Consider the following 20659-nt stretch of genomic DNA (forward strand, 5'->3'; position numbering starts at 1 on the left):
AAAAGCTTTTGAACATTGATATACATTGGAGGTGGTAAACTTCCCTTCACTAGAGATTTTCAAGTAGAAATGAGATGGACATGTCAGTACAGTTGGGAGAATTCTAATTTAGATGACCTTGTGGTTCTTATAAGTTTTGAGATTCTATTTAAAAAAAAAACTTGATTTAGAAAAATAGATCATATCTTTCCAATCTCAGAGACAAAAAGTCTTTTCTAACATTATTTAGATGGAATTTACTTTATAATATTGGTGAAGTCTATATTCTGACAGTTTTTTTTTAACTTCCTCAATTCTATTATATGCTTTTATCAGAAAATCCTTTTCTGGTGTGTGTGTGTGTGTGTGTGTGTGTGTGTGTGTGTGTGTGTGTACATATATATACATAATATTTAAGTAAAATTAATCAGTCATTGAGTACTTTTGACTTTTCCTGTAGGCAATACTGAAGGGCAACTATATGACGCAGTGGATAGAGCATTGGCCTTGGAGTCATATCTGACAGCAGAACCCAGGTGACTGGAGAAGAAAGTGAGGCTAGTGACTTAGCACAGCACCTCTTCACTCAAGTCGACTTCACGTACTGGTCATGGTATCACCTCCCTAATGTCGTAGTCTTCTTTGAGAATGAAGGACAAACATCATCATCAGGCAATACTAGTGGAGGCAGCATGAGACAAAGGCAGAAGCACCAGATTTGCAGTCAGAAGTATTGAATTGGAAATGAGGATCTGCCATTTCTACCTTTAATACATATGAGTTGGTTACTTTACCTCTCTAGATACCCATTTTGAGAAAAGACAGTAAGGGGGTAAGGGAAACTACAGAAATCTCTCTGCTCTCCCTAGGGCAGGACTCTGATGTTTACCCACACTCAGGTCCAGGTTGCAGTTTGGCCTTCCATACTAAGATAGTAGAGAGCCTCCTCAAAGCACAGGCAAGAGAGCATAAGACATTGGAGGAGTGAAGATCCCCCCAAAAACCCCCAAAGTCTTGGAAGTGCTGTAAATTACTCTTGGGCTGAGGAAATGAGCAAACAACAGAAAAAGAAGAATCTTAGAAAATTACTTTTGGTCCCATTGAAGATTAAAACACATACTCAGATGATGACAAAATTAAAGCTTCCATATCCAAAACCTCCAAGAGAAATAGAAAATAGGTTCAGACTATGGCTGAGCTTAAAAAAAGACTTCGAAAAGCAATTAAGGGAAGTGGAGGAAAAATTGGGAGAAATGAGTGTGATATAGAAAAATCATGAAAACCAAATCAGCAGCTTGGTGAAAGAAAAAAAATACTCAAAAAAATATGTTAAAAACCAGTTCAGGCCAAATGGAAAAAAAGCAAAACAAAAGGCAAATGAGGAGACAAATGCCTTACAAAGCAGAATTGGCCAGCTGGAAAAGATTTAAAAAAACTCTCTGAGGAAAATAACTCCAGATGCAGAATGGGACTAAAGGAAGCTGATGACTTTGCAAGAAATCAGGAAGAAATTAAAACTCTTCAAAAAAAAAAGCCAAAAATTAGAAGAAAATGTTGAAATAACTCATTGAAAAGAACAAGCGACCTTGAAAACAGATCCAGAAGAAATAATTTTAAAATTATTGGGCTATCTGAAAGTCACAGTCAGTAAAAGAGCCTGGGCTACATTTTTCAAGAAATAATACAGCAAGATTGCCCTGAGATCCTAGAAGCAGAGGGTAAAACAGAAATCGAGACAATTCACCAGTCACCCTCCTGAAAGAGATCCCAAAGAAAAACTTCCAGGAATAATATAGCCAGATTCCAAAACTCTAAAGTCGGAGAAAATACTAAAAGCTTTCAGAAACAAACAATTCAACTTCTGAGGCTCCATAGTCAGTATTACACAGGATCTGGCGGCATCTACATTAGGGCTTGTAGGGATTGGAATGTGATATTCCAGAAGTCCAAAGATTTTGGTTTACAACTGAAAATCAACTACCAGTAAAACTGGATATCCTCTTTCAGGGAAAAGATGGACTTTCAGTGAAACTGGGGACTTTTAAACTTTCCTAATGAAACAACCAGAGCTGAACAGAAAGTTTGATCCTCAAGTACAGGACTCTGGTGAACCATAGAGGCAGTGGAAGAGAAGGACTAACTATGAGGAACTTATGTTTGTATTCCTGCATGGGAAAAAGATATTGCTAACTCATGAACTTTCTTATTTATAAGAGCTGTTAGAAGGAGCATATATAGACAGGGCACAGGAAGGAGCAGAATATAATGGTATAGTATAGTAAAAAAGATGGAGTCAGTGGGTGATAAAGGAAAGTACTGGGAGGAAGAGAAAAGAGGAAGAAGGAGCCAAGATATTTCAAATCTGTCAAGAAAAAGCTTTTTCAGTTGAGCAGATTGGGGGAAGGTAAGGGGGAATGAGTGAGCCTTCGTTCTCATCAGAAATGACCCAAAAGAGGAAATAACATACACATTTTTAATAGGGCATAGAAATCTAATTTACCCTAAAGAAAAATAAGAATGGGATGGCATGGGGGGGGGGAATAGGTGATAGAAGAGAGGGAAGATTGTGGGAGTGGGTACTCAGACACAATATGATCTTGAACAGGGACAGGGTGAAAGGAGAGAGAATAGAATAAATGAAAGTGGGAGGAATAGAGTGGAGGAAAATAAAACTAGTAATAGCAACAGTGAGAAAAATACTGAAGCAACTTCTCTGGTGGCCTTATGATAAAGAAGGCAATTCACCCCAGAGACAGAGCCATTGGAATCTGAACATAGACTGAAGTACATTTTTTTTCCCTCACTATTTTTTTTTAAGAAAGATTTTATTTTTTTTGAGTTTTACAATTTTTGCCCCATTCTTGCTTCCCTCCCTCCCCCACCCCCCCACAGAAGGCATTTTATTAGTCTTTACATTGGTTCCATGTTTTACATTGGTCTCAGTTGAATGTAATGACAGAGAAATCATATCCTTAAGGAGGAAAAATAAAGTATGAGTGAAATTACGTAATTTTTTTTTCTAATTTGACCATAATAGTCTGGTCTCTGTTCAAAGTCCATAATTCTTTCTCTGGATACAGATGGTATTCTCCATTGCAGACAGCCCCAAATTCTCCCTGATTGTTGCACTGATGGAACGAGGAAGTCCATCAAGGTTGATCATCACCCCCATGTTGCTGTTAGGGTGAGGGTGTACAGTGTTTTTCTGGATCTATCTTATCTATCTGTCTATCTATCATCTCACTCCGCATCAGTTTATGCAGATCTTTCCAGGCTTCCCTGAATTCCCATCCCTCCTGGTTTCTAACAGAACAATGTGTTCCATGACATAACACATACCACAGTTTGTTAAGCCATTCCTCAATTGAAGGACATTCACTTAATTTCCAATTTTTTGCCACCACAAACAGGGCTACTATAAATATTTTTGTTCAAGTTCTCTCACTTTTCTTGAGGTTTCTCATCTTCTTGGGGAGGGAGTGGGGTTTATGATTTCTCAGAACAAAAATATAATATGAAATAAAACAAATTTAAATATATAATTTTTTTAAATGAGCAGATGAAATTATATCTTTTAAGTTGCTTTTCACCTCTGAATCTATGATACTTGGTACTATGTTAACATTTTAATTGAATTAAACAAATACTGACTTTCCTATGAAATGGAAAACCTTGTGAAGGCAATATAAGAGGGATAAAGACAGTCCTTGGCCTCAAGTTATTTACAGGGTAGAAACAAAATACATGGTGGCATATGAATTCAACAAAAAAAAGACATAAAATACTTTGCAATTTAAGGCATTAAGAAATATAGGGGTGGCTAGGTGGTGTGATGGATAAAGCACTGACCTTGGAGTCAGGAGTACCTGGGTTCAAATCCAGCCTCAGACAATAATTACCTAGCTGTGTGGCCTTGGGCAAGCCACTTAACCCCATCTGCCTTGCAAAATCCTAAATATATATATATATATATATATATATATATATATATATATATATATATATATATATATATATCATGGAGTAGGTGACATGGATGACTGAAGAATAAGGATTTTGACAAGCATACAGGTCAAAGGTTGAAGGTCAGTCAACAGTCAAGCAATTATATGTCAGTCACTGCTAAGCTCAGCGATACAAAAGTAAGTAAAAGGACAGTTTTCCCTCTAATTAAAAAAAGAATGAAAGATGAACCTCCAGGGTATAGGGGGTAAAGTCCAGACAAGATTACAGATACTGGTCTGGGCCATTTCTCAAAATGAATATTTTTGGGGAAAATAATGGGAGGAGAGCATGGGGGTAAAAAGAAAGTCCAGAGTCAGAGGAAAATGGGCATCACTTGACAGTCTGGAGAGTAGAGCCAGGAAAAGGATAATAGTGTAAAGTTGTTAAGGAACAAAGTTGCAGCCTATGTTTGTAAAAGTGCATTATTAAAGATAATCCCTTTATTAACATTTAAAAATTAATGCCTATTGTCCATATAGTTATTCATTTAGGTTAAAACCAAAATTAATTTCCCATCATTTGGAATCTGAAAGTTAGTTTACTTGGTAAAGTTGGTAAGCAGTTGGAAGTCATGAAAAGCTAATGAGCAGAAGGATGATATTCTTTGGAAAGATGTTACAACCTATAGAATGGATCAAGGATTGTACTGTGGAGTCAGGAAAACCTGGCTTCAAATTCCCCCTCAGATGCTTACTAGCTTCATGGCTTCAGATAAACCAAGAATTCAGGTTCCCTGGTTTTCGGGTTCCTCATTTAGAAACTGGTTGAACTTGACTTTTTTTAATATTTAATATTCTCATTTTGTACAAATAATGTTTTTTATATATTAATTAAATATTCTTGTTTAAGAGTAAACAAAATACCCCCTCCCCCTAAAAATATAGTCACTTGAGCAATAAAGTAAAGGGGAGAGAAAAAATTAAAATTAAAAAAAATAATAGTAATTGTAGGTATGGCCAGGTGGCGCAATGGATGGAGCCCCAGCCCTGGAGCTCTTTGACTTGGGAGTTCTGGAGCTTGGCTATAATATTCCTAGGGGTTGGTTTTTTGGGGGTCTCTTTCTTGGGGGGATTGGTGGATTCTCTCCATTTCTATTTTGCCCTCTGCTTCTAGGATATCAGGGCAATTTTCCTGTAGTAATTCTTTGAAAATGATGTCAAGGCTCTTTTCCTGATCATGACTTTCAGGTATTCCAATAATTTTTAAATTATCTTTCTGAAGTCTGTTTTCCATATCAGTTGCTTTTTTCAAAGAGATGTTTCACATTTTCTTCTAATTTTTCATTTTTTGGTTTTGAAGTAATGAAGCCTGGTTCCTCGTAAATTCATCAAACTCCTGAGTTCTATTCTTTGTCTGAAGGATTTGTTTTCCTCAGAGAGTTTTCTTATCTCTTTTTCCATCTGGCCAATTTTGCTTTTTAAAGCATTCTTCTCCTCCATAACTTTTTGAACTGTTTTATCCATTTGACCTAAGCTGGTTTTTAGCATGCTATTTCCTTCAGCATTTTTTTGGATTTCCTTGACTAGGCTGCTGACTTCATTTTCATGTTTTTCCTGCATCTCTCTCATTTCTTTTCCCTGTTTTTCTTCTAACTCACTTGATTTTCAAAGTCTTTTTTGAGCTCTGTCATAGCCTAATCCCAATTTCTGTTTTTTCTTGGAGTCTTTAGATGCAGGAGCTTGTGCTTCCTCATCTTCAGACTGAGTATTTTGATCCTTCTTGGAGTCATATGCAAAATATTTCTCAATGGTGTTCTTTTTTCTCTGCTCATTTTCCCAGCCTGAACCTGGTTTTGGGGTGCTTCCTGAGCTTTTGGGACACTCCCACAAGGGTCTCAGTGTGTGAGGCTTTGTCCTCCCTCCTGGTCCGTGAGTGTGCCTTATGCACCCCCCTCTGCCACGTGGCTTAGACTGATCAGGATCTGAATGAGTTCCAGGGGCAGAGGACAGAGTTCAGCAATCTCTCTCTTCACTCCCCTCCCTAGGTTCAATGGGCTCATGCCCTGGGGGCTCCTGCTTACCGGCTCCACCTGCTTATGTTTCCTGGATCTGGAATGCAGTGCCTGGGGCTGCCTCCTGGAGGCTGAAGTTTTTTCACTCTGGGGAAACCACGGGGAGCAGAGCCTTTCTGCTCTTTTCCAGGTTACTTTGAGTAGTCAAACTGCCTCACTGGGTCTCTCTGTGGGCTCTGTCTCTTGAAAATTTAGTTAAAGTCCTCAGTTTCAAAGATTTATGAGAGAGCACCTAAGACATGATCTGTTCTTGTCACCATCTTGGCTCCGCCTGAACTTGACTTCTAAGGTCCCTTCTAATTCTAAATGTATCATCTTAGTAATTTTAAGATGCTTAAAACAAAAAACAAAATCAAAAGATCATTTCAAATGACTGGCTTGTTTGCTTAAGTGCTAAGAACTTTGCTCTAGGAAACCAATGCTAATTGCCCCTTAAAAGTTACAATTAAAATGTAAAGTTAATTTGATGAACTTTTCCCATCATAAATGTTTTGAGATTCTGTCATTTTCTGTCACTTGCACATTATTGTTTTGAAACATAAAATGTTATAGAAAATTGCATGAAATTTCCTTTAGATACTTTTTTTCTTACGGGGAGGCAATCAGGGTGAAGTAACCTAGTGTTACACAGCCCTTAACAGCCAAGTGTCTAAAGTCACATATGAACTCAGATCCTCCTGACTCCAGGGCCAGTTCTCTGATCAGCTATCTAGTGTTCCTGTTGGTTTTATATAACAAAGGTCAGCAAATCAAGTCCTGCTGTTTGTTTTTGTATGGGTCTGTGAACCCCTAAAAAATATTTTTTGAAGAATATTTTGTGACATGAAAATTATAGGAAATTCAAATTTCAGTGTCCCTAAATAAAGTTTTATTAGACCACAGTTATGGTCATTCACTATGTATTGTCTATGGCTGCCCTCACTCAACAGTGACAGAGAGGAGTCAAGACAGACCAGATGCAGTTATCCTAGCTCACATTTATGCTCTGTGTACTCCAAATTGTGGTTGATGTGATTATAACAGAATTTTGAGTGCCCTGAGAACTGTCATGATAGGGTTTTTTTTTTTTTAATTACCAGTGTATTCCCATCAGGTCAAAACGAGGAGAAAAAAAATTGTAAGTTTTTGAGACTGAAATCTTTTTGAAGGAGAACTGCCCTCAGCCACTATTATAGAAGACTAAATGACTGGAAATTAGCCTTTTGCTGTAGGCAAACCAGTGCTTATATATAAAACTTGTACAGGGTATAGTCGATTCATTCACTAATGTTTGAATCACAACATCAAGCAACTTTAATATATTTCCTGTGCTATCAAAACTTCAAAGAAAAATTGCAATCTCCCATTTTCACATGAATTTGCAGTAGATATACTTTCCTCTTTAAAACTAGTTCCAGCAATTTCTTTTCAGAACTCAATAAAAATGCTGCAAAAGCAATTTTCATATTTCAAAATCCATTTAATTGTATTTAAGGAGTTTTTACCCACCCTTCAATTGTAAGTTGAACTTTACAGTGTGATGACATGCTAAAAGGTAAATACTGAGAAGAATCTGATAGAATTCCATAAATGACTTCCAGGTGATGAATTTATTCAATTTAAATCATATGCTCAGATTGTTATCAGCCTTTAGCAGTATCCATGTAGAAAGACATGGAGGGGGGAGGGGATGTGGTTTGCCCAAGGCCACACAGCTAGGTAATTTTAAGTGTCTGAGTCTGGATTTGAATAAAGGTACTCCTGACTCCAGAATTGGTGCTCTGTCCACTGCACCACCTAGGCACCCCTGGAAAGACATTTTTAAAGATGAAATACATAAGATCTCATTACAGATCAGCTTTAACAGATGAACATTTACAATTGTTCTTGATTATCAGAAACACTAATTTTGAATGCTTATTAAGCAAAATATTTTCTTCAAACTATAATTCTGCCCACATTACAAAAACATTCCATTATTATTGTTATATTTTGAATTTCACCAAAAAATTTGTGCCATGTAGGGAAAGGGACAGGTTAAATTCTTTAATGGAGATTTCTCCACTCTAAAGAAAAGTGTATTTTTTATTTGAATAGAAGGAAAATCAATATGTGCTGTATTATCAAAATATCCCAGGCTTTTAAATGGAGGCAGTAAGAAAGAGAAGATACTGACAGTCTAAAATTATTACTATCCCATATATTTGCAGTTAGCCATGGTTTATCCATGGGAAATAATGGGCTTGAATATTACTGACATATTCCAGTCTCTTCACAATTGGATAGATATTTTCAAGAATTGTGGCAAAGAAAAATTACATATAAACTCATTTACAAATTATAATATTAATGAAATATTTTATCATCGTACTACCAAATGGATGATAAGTTTCTCTGAACTTAGTGAAGCTGGTCCTCAGTAAAATGTAGTAGTCCAATTTTTGAAACCTAAATTCCAGAAAGTCTTCCAAACTTGCCAGAGTTCATGTTCTACTGACATATCTTTTAAGAAACTAGAGTTATTTCCATGTGAATAAGTTAATAAATCAACAAACATTTACTGAGTCCTTACCATGTGTCATATACTCTGCAGAATACTGAGAATAGATAAGTTAAACAGTCCCTTTCCTCAAAGGACTTAAATTCTTATGATGTAGACATCCTGATGAGCCTGAAGGCAAATTTTAGTAGAACATGAATTTCATATTTAGCTATACAGGAGCAATTTTGCTTGAAAGACATATATTAAACATACTTTAATTAAAGTTATCTAATTATGAGTCAAAATTACATATACTCATTACTGAATTTTCAATCCTTAATTTCCCATAATTAATCTATTTAAACCAGATGACAATCACTAAATTTTAGGACATCTTACTTTTTAAACAACCAAAAAATTTTAACCCACAGCCAAATAATATATATTTTTGGTTAGAGCGAAACTAACAATTTTCTTGAAAAAAATCACACCAAGTTTCATCTGCAAGGGTATATAATATGACGAAATTGTTATGTTTAGCTTTCTAATCATTGAGCTTATCTCCATAGTAACAATATGCATACATTAACATGTACTCTTGGAGTGACTGTCAGTAATTCTATAATCTCAAAACTCTTCTTGCCATTGAAGTGAACTGCAATGCTTCCATGACTGTCCATCCTGTGTGCATTTTGTCCACGACTTCTCATTTTGCCACAGGGGATCCACATAACCTATTTAAGATCTTCCTCAATTTCTTTTGACTATAAAATTATTAATGGAAACATTATTTCTTGCTTTCTCCATCTGATTAGTGCATCATATTTTTGAATCACATGTTTCTTTGACATCTTTGACTATGCTTTTTTTTTAATTCATTGAATTCCTTGTCTAGAAGGTGTTGTTGCCTACTTCTGTCCAATAAGCAACTCTCCATTGATTCACTTTCAACCTTAGAAAACATATGACTTGCAATCATACAATGCAGGAAGAATACTGGTATTAAAAAGATTTGAGCCTCTATTTCACGTATTAGTTTGTGGTCATTAAGTGAAATATGGAATTTCCCAAAGTCCTGTTCAGATCTGGGCCCAACTCAGATAAACACCTCAAATTGTCCATCTAGTTGCATATTGTTGTATAGAAAATAGGCCTTCTTATTCCAACTGATTTTTCCTATGAGGATATTATGGATATCAACCAGGAGGGTTGCAGTATACTAGGGCTTGATGTAATTGGTACAATATAGAAGCTGGACTTAACAGTTCTTTGATTAGAACTTTGCACTGGGTCTTCTCAGATGGAACATGTTTGGCAGACAAAAATCTCCTTGTTTTATGTCTGTTCTGATATATATATATATATATATATATATATATATATATATATATATACACATATATATGTATATGTGTGTGTGTGTGTGTGTGATCAAAGGATCATCAAACAAAATTTTCCAGATTCCTCAAGTAATCTTATATAATTATAACATATATAGGATATAAAAATTTGTGAGTTAAGCATTTAAAGTATCTTTCTATACTAAATGAAATTCATCTTATCCTATAAGGAAGTAAAAAGGAAGAGTAGTTTGGGGAAGGCAGCAATTAGAAGTAAAATACATGTGAGAGAATACAGTTAGTAATTCTATACATACAATAGGATGAACTCATCTATAAAAACAAGTGGAAAGCAAAATGGATTAAAAAATAGAATCCTTCAATATGTTGTTACAAGAAACACATCTGAAGCAGAGAGGTACACATACGGTAAAATGTAAGGAACTGGATCAGAATTTATTATACTTTAATTGAAAGAAAAAAATGAGTAACAATACTGATCTCAGACAAAAGCAAAAGTAAAAATATGATCTAAGTAAAAGGGATTAACAAAGACAATGAAGTCATATCAATATATACATCTTAAGATATAGCATCTAAATTCTCAAAGGAGAAGTTGAATGGATTATGGGAGAAAATAGATAATAAAGCTATACTAATGAGGGATCTCAACTTTTTCCCTCTCAGAACTAGATAAAATATAAACAAGAAAGAAGCAGAAGAGATGGATAAAATTCCAGAAAAGTTAGATAAACTAGACTTCTGGAGAAAAAAGTGGAAATAGAAAAGAATATATCTTTTCTCAGCAATACTTAGCATCTATACAAAAACTGACCTTGTATTTTGATATAAAAACTCCACAACCAAATTCAGAAAAAAAGGAGAAACAGTAAATGCATCCTTTTCAGATCAAACTACAATAAAAATTGCATTCAATAATGAATAATGAAAAGAGGTTAAAATTTAATTGGAAATTGAAAAACCCAATTCTAAAAATTGGGTCAAAAAACAAATCATAGAAATAATTAGATAATTTCATTAAAGAAAACAACAACAATAGACAACATATCAAAATTTAAAGGATGCAGCCAAAGCAGTATTTATAGCAAAATTTATATCTTTTAATTGCTTATGTCAGTAAAGGGGAGAAGAAGCAGATTGATAAATTGGGCTTGAAACTAAAAAAGAACAAATTAAAATCTCCAATTAAGTACAAATTGGAAGTCCTGAATATCAAAGGAAAGATTTAAAAAATTGGAAGTAAAAAATCCATTGAACTAGTAAATAGAACTAGAAGCCCATTTTTAATTTTAAAAATCAACAATAAAAAAGACAAACTATTGGTTAATTTCATTTTAAAAAGGAAAGAAGAAAATAAGTTACTAGTAACAAAAATTAAAGGGGTGAATTCACCATCACTGAAGAGGAAAATAAGACAGTTGTTAGGAGCTACATTGATCAATTATATGCCAATAAAAGTGACAATTTAAATGAAATGGATAAATATCTACAAAAATGCTAATTACCCAGATTAATAGAAGAAATAAAATGCATCAATAATTCAATCTTAGAAAAAAAGTCATCAATGATCTAAGAAAAAATCCTCAGGCTCAGATGGTTTCACAAGCGAATTCTACAAAACATTTAAAGAATAATTAATCACAATACTATATAAAATATTGGGAAAAAATCCTTTTTAAAGATACAAATATGGAGCAACTAAGAAGAAGCAAAACAAAGAAAATTAATAGATCAATTTCCCAATGAATATTGTTGCAAATATTTTAAATAAAATGATAGTAAAGACATTACAGCAATACATCACAAGGATCATTTACTAATACCAGGTGGGATTTATACCAAGCATGGAGGGCTGGTTCAATATTGGGAAATCTGCACCAGCCCTGGAGTCAGGGGGATCTGAGTTTGAATCCAGCCACAGACACTTAATAATTACCTGGCTGTGTGACCTTGTCTATTTTTATCACACACAGTTTGGTGCATTGGCCAGAAATCAATCCCTACCTTAAGACTCCCCTGGACACAGATATGAGCAGGCATGCCATGCTGATAATCTCAGCAGCTTGTGATTTAATGCCCAGGCAGATCCCTTGAGGAGTGATGGAAGAATTCCAAAGAGACTTAGCTTGACCAAAATTGAAAGCCAGAAGATCTCCAGAGGTAGCACTACAAGGGAGATGACCCCACCACAGAAGACCCAGAGGTGGCAACATGAGTCCATAAGTTTGTGTACATGAGTCCAGACAAGCAATAATCATGAATCTGGAATTTGGTCCAGATAAAACCAGTGAGCACCTGGGTTACCTGACCCTTGATGCACTCAAGCAGCTCATAACTGCAGATTGAGGGTAGCTAGGTGGCACAATGGATAGAGTACTGGCCCTGGAGTCAGGAGGACCTGAGTTCAAATCTGGCCTCAGACATTTAATAATTGCCTAGCTGTGTGACCTTGGGCAAGTCACTTAAACCCATTGCCTTGCAAAAAAAAAAAAACCAAACAAAACTGCAAGTTGAGTTTGCATGGTGTTAAAAAAGAGGCAGAGGTGGAAATGTTTCCTAAAGATTAATATAATTGGGAGAGAGATTCCAAAGAAGTCTAAGCAGTTAGAGGTTCTAGGGATAAGACAGAAGGGTCCTGAAGTGCCAGCAGAGAGCTCTAGGGTCTAGACTTAATAATGGGGAAGAAATGCCAAAGTAAAAAGGGAAAGTGCAGAAAATGATGAAATGCTGTTGACTTTTTCTCTTCCCTGCTTCGCTGTGAATCTGTGTGGCCAGAATGCTTTCTTCCCCTCTCCCTCCTCACCTTTCCTGCTTCTTTTCTCTGGGGCACTCACCTGGCTTTTTTGGTTTGTTATATCTCGACCTTGGGAAATGGGAGCAAAAAGGGAATTTATTAAGAAAAAGGAAAAGAATAAGGTTAAAGTGAAGGGGAAGAAATATTGAGAGAATAAATCCAGGATACATAAAAAGGGAACAATTTATAATGGGAGGGGAGAAAATTGTTTCATGAAGACTTAGTAAAAATAAGTGATAAAAAGGGAATTTATTTGAAGTTATAGAAACAGAAAGAGCAACAGTGAGTATTCCCAGATGAGAAAGTTATGTGTTAAATAAATAAATCACACAAAAAAAATGCTACTTGACATTGAGAAAGCTTTGAAAAGGAAACTTCCAGGAAGACAAGAGAGTCAGGTACATTTTATTTTATTTTTTTAAATTATGTCTTTTTTTTGCTCATTTTTATTTATTTATTCTTATTTTATACAAATGGTGTTTATGTATACGTTACTAAAATATTCTTGTTTAAGAGTAAACATAATACCCCCTCCCAAAAAAATATATAGATCCGCATGAGCGATAAAGTAGAGAGATAAGAATTAAAATTAAAACTAAAAATAATAATAATAATAATAATAATAATAATAGGTAGGTGTGGCCAGGTGGCACAGTGGACAGAGCACTGGCCCTGGAGCCAGGAGTAGCCAAGTCCAAATCCGGCCCCAGAAACCCAACAATCACCCAGCTGTGTGACCCCATGCAAGCCACCTCAACCTCATTGCCCTGCAAAAACCAAAAAAAAACACCCTCCAAAATAAAATAGTAATAATAATAATAGTAAGAGCGGCCAGGTGGTGGACAGAGCACCAGCCCTGGAGCCAAGAGCACTTGGGTCCAAATCCAGCCTCAGACACCGAACAATCACCCATCTCTGCAGCCCCAGGCAAGTCACCCAACCCCATTTGCCCTGCAACCCCCCCAAAAAAATAATAAATAAATAAATAGATAGATAATAAATGTTCTTCAGTCTGTGTTCCAGTTCTGTCATGGGTGGATCACATTCTTTAGGATAAGTCCATCACAAAAGCTACTTCCATATTTCATTTACTCTTAAACAAGAGTATTTGGACGGATAGGTGGCGTAGTGGATAAAACACCAGCCCTGGAGTCAGGAGTACCTGGGTTCAAATCTGGTCTCAGACACTTAATAATTACCTAGCTGTGTGGCCTTGGGCAAGCCACTTAACCCTGTTGCCTTGCAAAAAAATAATAAAAAAATAAACAAGAGTATTTTATTAATGTATAAAAAAGCATTATTTGTACAAAATGAGAATAAATATTAAATTAAAAAATGAAAAGAATGACTCCGTTCTCTGTATATTTTAGAAATGAGTCCTTTATCAGAATCATTAGTTGTAAATATTGCTTCCCAATTTACTACATTTCTTTTTTTTATATTTATTTATTCTCTTTTTGTGAAAATAATGTTTTTCATACATTAATAAAATATTCTTGTTTAAGAGTAAACAGAATACCCCCTCCCCCAGCAAAATATAGACTCGCTTGAGTGATAAAGTAAAGGGGAGAGAAAAATATTAAAATTAAAAAAAATAATAGTAATAATTGTAGGTATGGACAGGTGGCACAGTGGACAGAGCCCTAGCTAGCCCTGGAGCCAGGAGCACCTGAGCCCATATCCAGCCCCATACACACAAAAATCACCCAGCTGTGTGACATGCAAGTCACCCCAACCCCACTGCCCTGCAAATACCAAAAAAAAAAAAATAGACCCAAAATAAAATAAAACATAATAATAGTAGGGGCGGCTGGGTGGCAAACAGAGCACTGGCCCTTGAGCCAGGAGCACCCGGGTCCAAATCTGGCCTCAGACACCCAAAAATCACCCTGCTATGCGGTTCCAGGCAGGCCACCCAGCCCCATTTGCCCTGCACCCCCCCCAGTAATAATAATAAAAATGTGCTTCAATCTTTGTACCAACACCAACAACTCTGTCATGGGTTGGTCACATTCTTTATGGTAAGTCCATCGCAAAAGTTACTTCCATATTTTTCCACCATTGTCATTGCTGATCGCAACTCCCTCCTTTCATATTTCTCCACTACCATGTACTATATTTTCTCTCTCCTTTCACTCTGACTCTGCTGTAGGGTAGCTGAGTGGCACAGCAGACAGATCCCTGGTCCTGGGGCCAAGAGGCCCTGAGCCCCCATACCACCCCTTAGGCCCAGCATCCACCTGGCCCTATGGTCCTGGACAGGCCTTCCAATCCCAGTCCCTTGCAAGAAATAAAAAAGAAAATGTGTTATATCTGACCACTCTCCCCCTATGGTCCATCCTCTCCTCCATCACTCACATCACCCCCCTTCCCCCTGTTCTTCCCCCTTCTTACTCCAGATGTCTATATCCCATTGAGGATATATGCAGTTTCCTCTCCTAACCACCTCTGATGAGAGCAAAGATTCCCTCATTTCCCCTTGCCTTCCCCATTCCATATCATTGCAATAGCTCATTGTAATCAAGAAAAATCTTATTATATGAAATATCTTGGCCTATTCCCCCTCTCCTTTTTCTTTCTCCCATTACATTTCCCTTTTTTCTATTGACTCCATTTTTACACAATATTTTATCTTCAAATTCAGCTTTCTCCTGTGCTTCAACTATAAAAGTTCCCTCTACCTGTTCTATTAACTGAGAAGGTTCATATGAGTATTATCAGTGTCATTTTTCTATGCAGGAATACATGCAGTTCATCCTCATTAAGTCCTTCATATTTTCCCCCTCTCCTCCAATCTCCATGCTTCACCTGAGTCCTGTATTTGAAGATCAAATCTTCTTTTCAACTCTGGCCATTCCAACAGGAACATTTGAGATTCCCCTGGTTCATTGAAAGTTCATCTTTTTCCCCTGGAAGAGGACATTTAACCTTTCTGGGTAGTTGATTCTTGGCTGCATTCTAAGCTCTTTTGCCTTCTGGTATATTATATTCCAAGCCCTACAAGCTTCCAATGTAGTTGCTGCTAAGTCCTGTGTGATCCTGACTGCAGTTCCACGATATTTGAACTGTGTCCTTCTGGCTGCTTGTAATATTTTCTGTTTGACTTGGGAGTTCTGGAATTTGGCTATAACACTCCCAGGGGTTGGTATTTTGGGTTCTCTTTCTCCGGGGGATTCGTGGATTCTCTCCATTTCTATTTTGCCCTCTGCTTCTAGAATATCAGGGAAATTTTCCTGTAGTAATTCTTTGAAAATGATATCAAGGCTCTTTTACTGATCATGACATTCAGGTATTCCAATAATTTTTAAATTATCTTTCTGAAGTCTGTTTTCCATATCAGTTGGTTTTTTCAATGAGATGTTTCACATTTTCTTCTAATTTTTCATTTTTTGGTTTTGAAGTAATAAAGCCTGGTTTCTCGTAAATTCATCCATCTCCCTGAGTTCTGTTCTTTGTCTGAAGGATTTGTTTTCCTCAGAGAGTTTTCTTATCTCTTTTTCCATCTGGCCAATTTTGCTTTTTAAAGCATTCTTCTCCTCCATAACTTTTTGAACTGTTTTATCCATTTGACCTAAGCTGGTTTTTAGCATGCTATTTCCTTCAGCATTTTTTTGGATTTCCTTGACTAGGCTGCTGACTTCATTTTCATGTTTTTCCTGCATCTCTCTCATTTCTTTTCCCTGTTTTTCTTCTAACTCTCTCACTTGATTTTCAAAGTCTTTTTTGAGCTCTGTCATAGCCTGATCCCAATTTCTGTTTTTCTTGGAGTCTTTAGATGCAGGAGCTTGTGTTTCCTCATCTTCAGAGAGTATATTGATCCTTCTTGTGATCATAGATAATGTATTTCTCAATTGGTGTTCCTATTGTTTCCCTGCTTGCTCATTTTCCCAGCCTAAGCCTGTTTTGAGGGTGCCTCCTGGGCTTTTGGGACACTCCCACAAGGGTCTCAGTGTGTGAGGCTCTGTCCTCCCTCCTGGTCTGTGAATGACCATATGCACCCCCTTGTGCTACGGGGGCCCTGCTGTTCTATGGGGGGGCCTAGACTACACTCTGGATCTGAATGTGTTCAAAGCCCCAGAGTCCTGTTCCAGGGGCAGAGGACAGAGCTCTGCAGTCTCTCTTCACTCCCCTCCCTAGGTTCAATGGGCTCATGCCCTGGGGGCTCCTGCTTACCAGCTCTGCCTGCTTCTGTTCTTGAAACTCAGCTCAGCAGGCCATGTTGCTATCTGTGTGCCCTTAGGGCTGGGCATCATGTGCTCTCTCTGGCAGAGGTCCCCCCCACTGTTCCCCCAATTTGTGCCCAGTGCTCCCCGGGGCATAGCTCAGGAAACTCCCCTGCTGCTGTGAGCCACTGCTCCCAGGGCCCTGGGGCTGCCTCCGGGAGCCTGAAGTTCTTTCACTTTGGCCAGCCACCCCTCTGGCAGGCCGCCTCTCCAGCCCCTGGGAGCAGAGCCTTTCTGCTCTTTTCCAGGTTACCTTGAGTAAGAGAACTGCCTCACTGGGTCCCTCTGTGGGTTCTGTCTCTTGAAAATTTAGTTAGTGTCCTTAGCTTATAAGTTTTATGAGAGAGCGCTTAAGACATGATCTGTTCTTGTCTCCATCTTGGCTCTGCCCCCCCAGTCATATTTTTAAAACAAAAAGCCATTCCCCAATTGACAAATAGTCAAAGCATATGCAAAGGCAATTTACAAAGGAGGATATCAAAGCAATCCATAGCCATATGAAAAAATGCTCTAAATCATTAATTATTAGAGAAATGCAATTTAAAGCTTCTCTGAGGTACCACCTCACACCTCTCAGATTGGCCAATATGACCAGAAAGGATAATAATCATTGTTGGAAGGGTTGTAGGAATTCTGGGGCACTATTACACTCTTGGTGGAGCTGTGAACTCATCCAACCCTTCTGGAGAGCTTTTTTGAACTATGCCCAAACGGCAACAAAAATGTGCTTACCCTTTGACCCAGCAATAACACTACTGAGTCTATATCCTGAAGAGATGATGAAAAATGGTAAAAACATCACTTGTACAAAAGTATTTATAGCAGCCCTGTTTGTGGTGGCAAAGAATTGGAAATCAAGTAAATGTCCTTTACTTGGGGAATGGCTTAGCAAACTGTGGTATATGTTTATCATGGAACGCTATTGTTCTGTTAGAAACCAGGAGGGATGGGATTTCAGGGAAACCTGGAGGGATTTGTATGAACTGATGCTGAGTGAGATGAGCAGAACCAGAAAAACACTGTACACCCTAACAGCAGCATGGGAGTGATGATCAACCTTGAAGGACTCGCTCATTCCATCAGTGCAACAATCAGGAACAATTTTGGGCTATCTGCAAAGGAGAGTGTCATCTATATCCAAATAAGGAGATGTGGAGTTTGAACAAAGTTCAAGGGACTATTCCCTTTAATTTAGAAAAAAATAGATATCTTATTGTCTGATCTTGTTACCACTTAGACTTCTTGTCTCTTCTTTAAGGATATGATTTCTCTCTCATCACACCCAATTTGGATCAAGGTACAACATGGAAACAAAGTAAAGACTGACAGATTGCTTTCCTTGGGAGGGAGGGAGTAAGATTGGGGGGGAAAATTGTAAAACTCAAATAATATCTTTAATAAAAATAAATTTAAAAAAGTAATGTTGGTCACTAGGATAAAAAGCTCTTGGCAGTTAGAGCATTTAGAAATTAGAATTGCACTGATAAAGATGAAAAGAATGTGAGAACTTCTTTTAGGCTTTGAACAGAAAATGATTTGTTATTTTGAATATGACTTTTGGAACTTAAGAGAAGTTTAAAGAAAATCTTGTAATTATAAAAAGGAACTTTTAGCAACATCTGGTCTTAAGAATTTTTCTGCGTTGCAAAATTCTATGGAGTAACAGAAATATAAATGAAATTGAAATATGTAATGAATAATTAGTAAACTTTGTATAAGAACAAATTCAAACAACTTTTTGAGAATTTAAAATTGTGTTACAATAACAAACAATGAATGAATTGAGGTTTTTTGTAAAGATTTCTTATGAGAAAACTAGAGAATACCTTGCCAGCAGGTTATATCTCTCAAGATCATTTTGGCCCAGAGAGTTTGTGAAAGGCTTTTTTTCACTTCATGTTTATGAAAGAGAATATTAATATGTAAGATTGATGTAACTTTTAATATCAATTATTTAAGAAGAAGAAATTATATATGTGTCTTGTAACAATGGCATGGGTAAAAAGTGTACATTGGGGGGTTTTTTAAGGGGTTTTTTTTTTGCAAGACAATGGGGTTAAGTGGCTTGCCTAAGGCCACACAGCTAGATAAATATTAAGTGTCTGCGGCTGGATTTGAACTTAGGTACTCCTGACTCCAGGGCCATGCTCTATTCACTGTGCCACCTAGCTGCCCCTACATTGGGCTTTTAGAATTATTTTATGTACAAAACTAAATTCACGGAGAATCTTATTCTCTTTGTTTTGAGAATAGAAATGTATTTTGGAATAAGAACTAAATAAGCTTATGAAACAGATTATTGTGTAACAGATATTCAGTTATAAGGTTAACTTTAAGAGAACCTATTGTTTTGTTTTGCTTTAAGAGAATGAGATGTCAGCATAGAAATCTTTTGTGTCATGTAGATTAAGAATTTAATGTTTAAATTTTTAAAAAGTAAAATTTCAGATTTTTTCCCCCATCTTAAATGCAGATTCAGATGGTTAGTGTATAAGATATTGGGAGATATATATTAACTGCAAGATACCCTTTCCAATAATGTTGGATAAATGTGAGGGGTTTTGGAAAATGATTAGGAAATTAAAAATTATGTAACACTAATTAGATGATTTATTAATGATTAAGATGTTGAAGAGTATTATCAATCATGTGATCTACTTTTGGAAACATATATTATTTTACAGTAATGATGTCAAAATCTGGAATTAATGATTGATTGATTTGTAGGGATAATGAGGGAAATTATCAAAGGTCATGATCCTCTGTGTTCCCTGAAATTTTTAAATGATGTGTTGGGCCTTGCTCTATATCTGTAGATCCACATATAAATGGGAAATATTGTTTTTGTGAAATCTAGCACTAAATGTGTTACACTTATTACTGTTTTGTTACATTTGTAATTAATAACACATTGGAAAATGTAACATCTCTTAAGACATTCTTTTTTTTTTTTAGATTTTTCAAGGCAGTGGGGTTAAGTGGCTTGCCCAAGGCCACACAGCTAGGTAATTATTAAGTGTCTGAGGTCAGATTTGAACCCAGGGACTCCTGACTCCAAGGCTGGTGCTCTATTCACTGCGCCACCTAGCTGCCCTCTTAAGACATTCTAATAGATTGAAAGAATTATGAAAGTAAGGATTAGTATTTCAAAACACTGTTAATAATTAAACAGGTTTATTATAGTGAATTGTTTGCATAAGAACCTGTCAATTAGGGCAGCTAGGTGGTGTAGTGGATAAAGCACCGTCCCTGGAGTCAGGAGTCCCTGGGTTCAAATCCTGTCTCAGACACTTAAGATTATTACCTAGCTGTGTGGCCTTGGGCAAGCCACTGAACCCAGTTTACCTTGCAGAAACCTTAAAAAAAAAAAAGAACCTGTCAATTATAAATGTAAATTGGAATTTTTGTGGTTATATGTAAATATATATAGATATATATAAAATGAGAGAGAGAGAAATCAAAGTGTAATACAGCAGACTAAAGGAAGGAAGGGTTTCTAGCCAAGAGGCCTCTAATATGACATTTTGATCCAGAAATAACACAGATATGATTGGAGACAAAAGGGATGTGGGTCCAGAGATTAGAAGTTACTGTCATCTGAAGGACAGCCCATCCAGTTAAATTATGGAACACCTCTGTGAAGTGTATTTTTATATGTCAAGGAATACTCCAGATATGGGTGTTATTTGGCTTCTTTTTGAATAAGTTTAGAAAGTAAACCTATTTAATGTATTGTGATGACAGGGACACTCAGAGTAGATATATATGATATATGTGTAGAGAAGGGGGTTGATTGATTATGACCTGCCTCCCTCATACAGATTA

This window comes from Macrotis lagotis, chromosome 1, assembly GCF_037893015.1.
Source record: "Macrotis lagotis isolate mMagLag1 chromosome 1, bilby.v1.9.chrom.fasta, whole genome shotgun sequence".
NCBI lineage: Eukaryota > Metazoa > Chordata > Mammalia > Peramelemorphia > Peramelidae > Macrotis > Macrotis lagotis.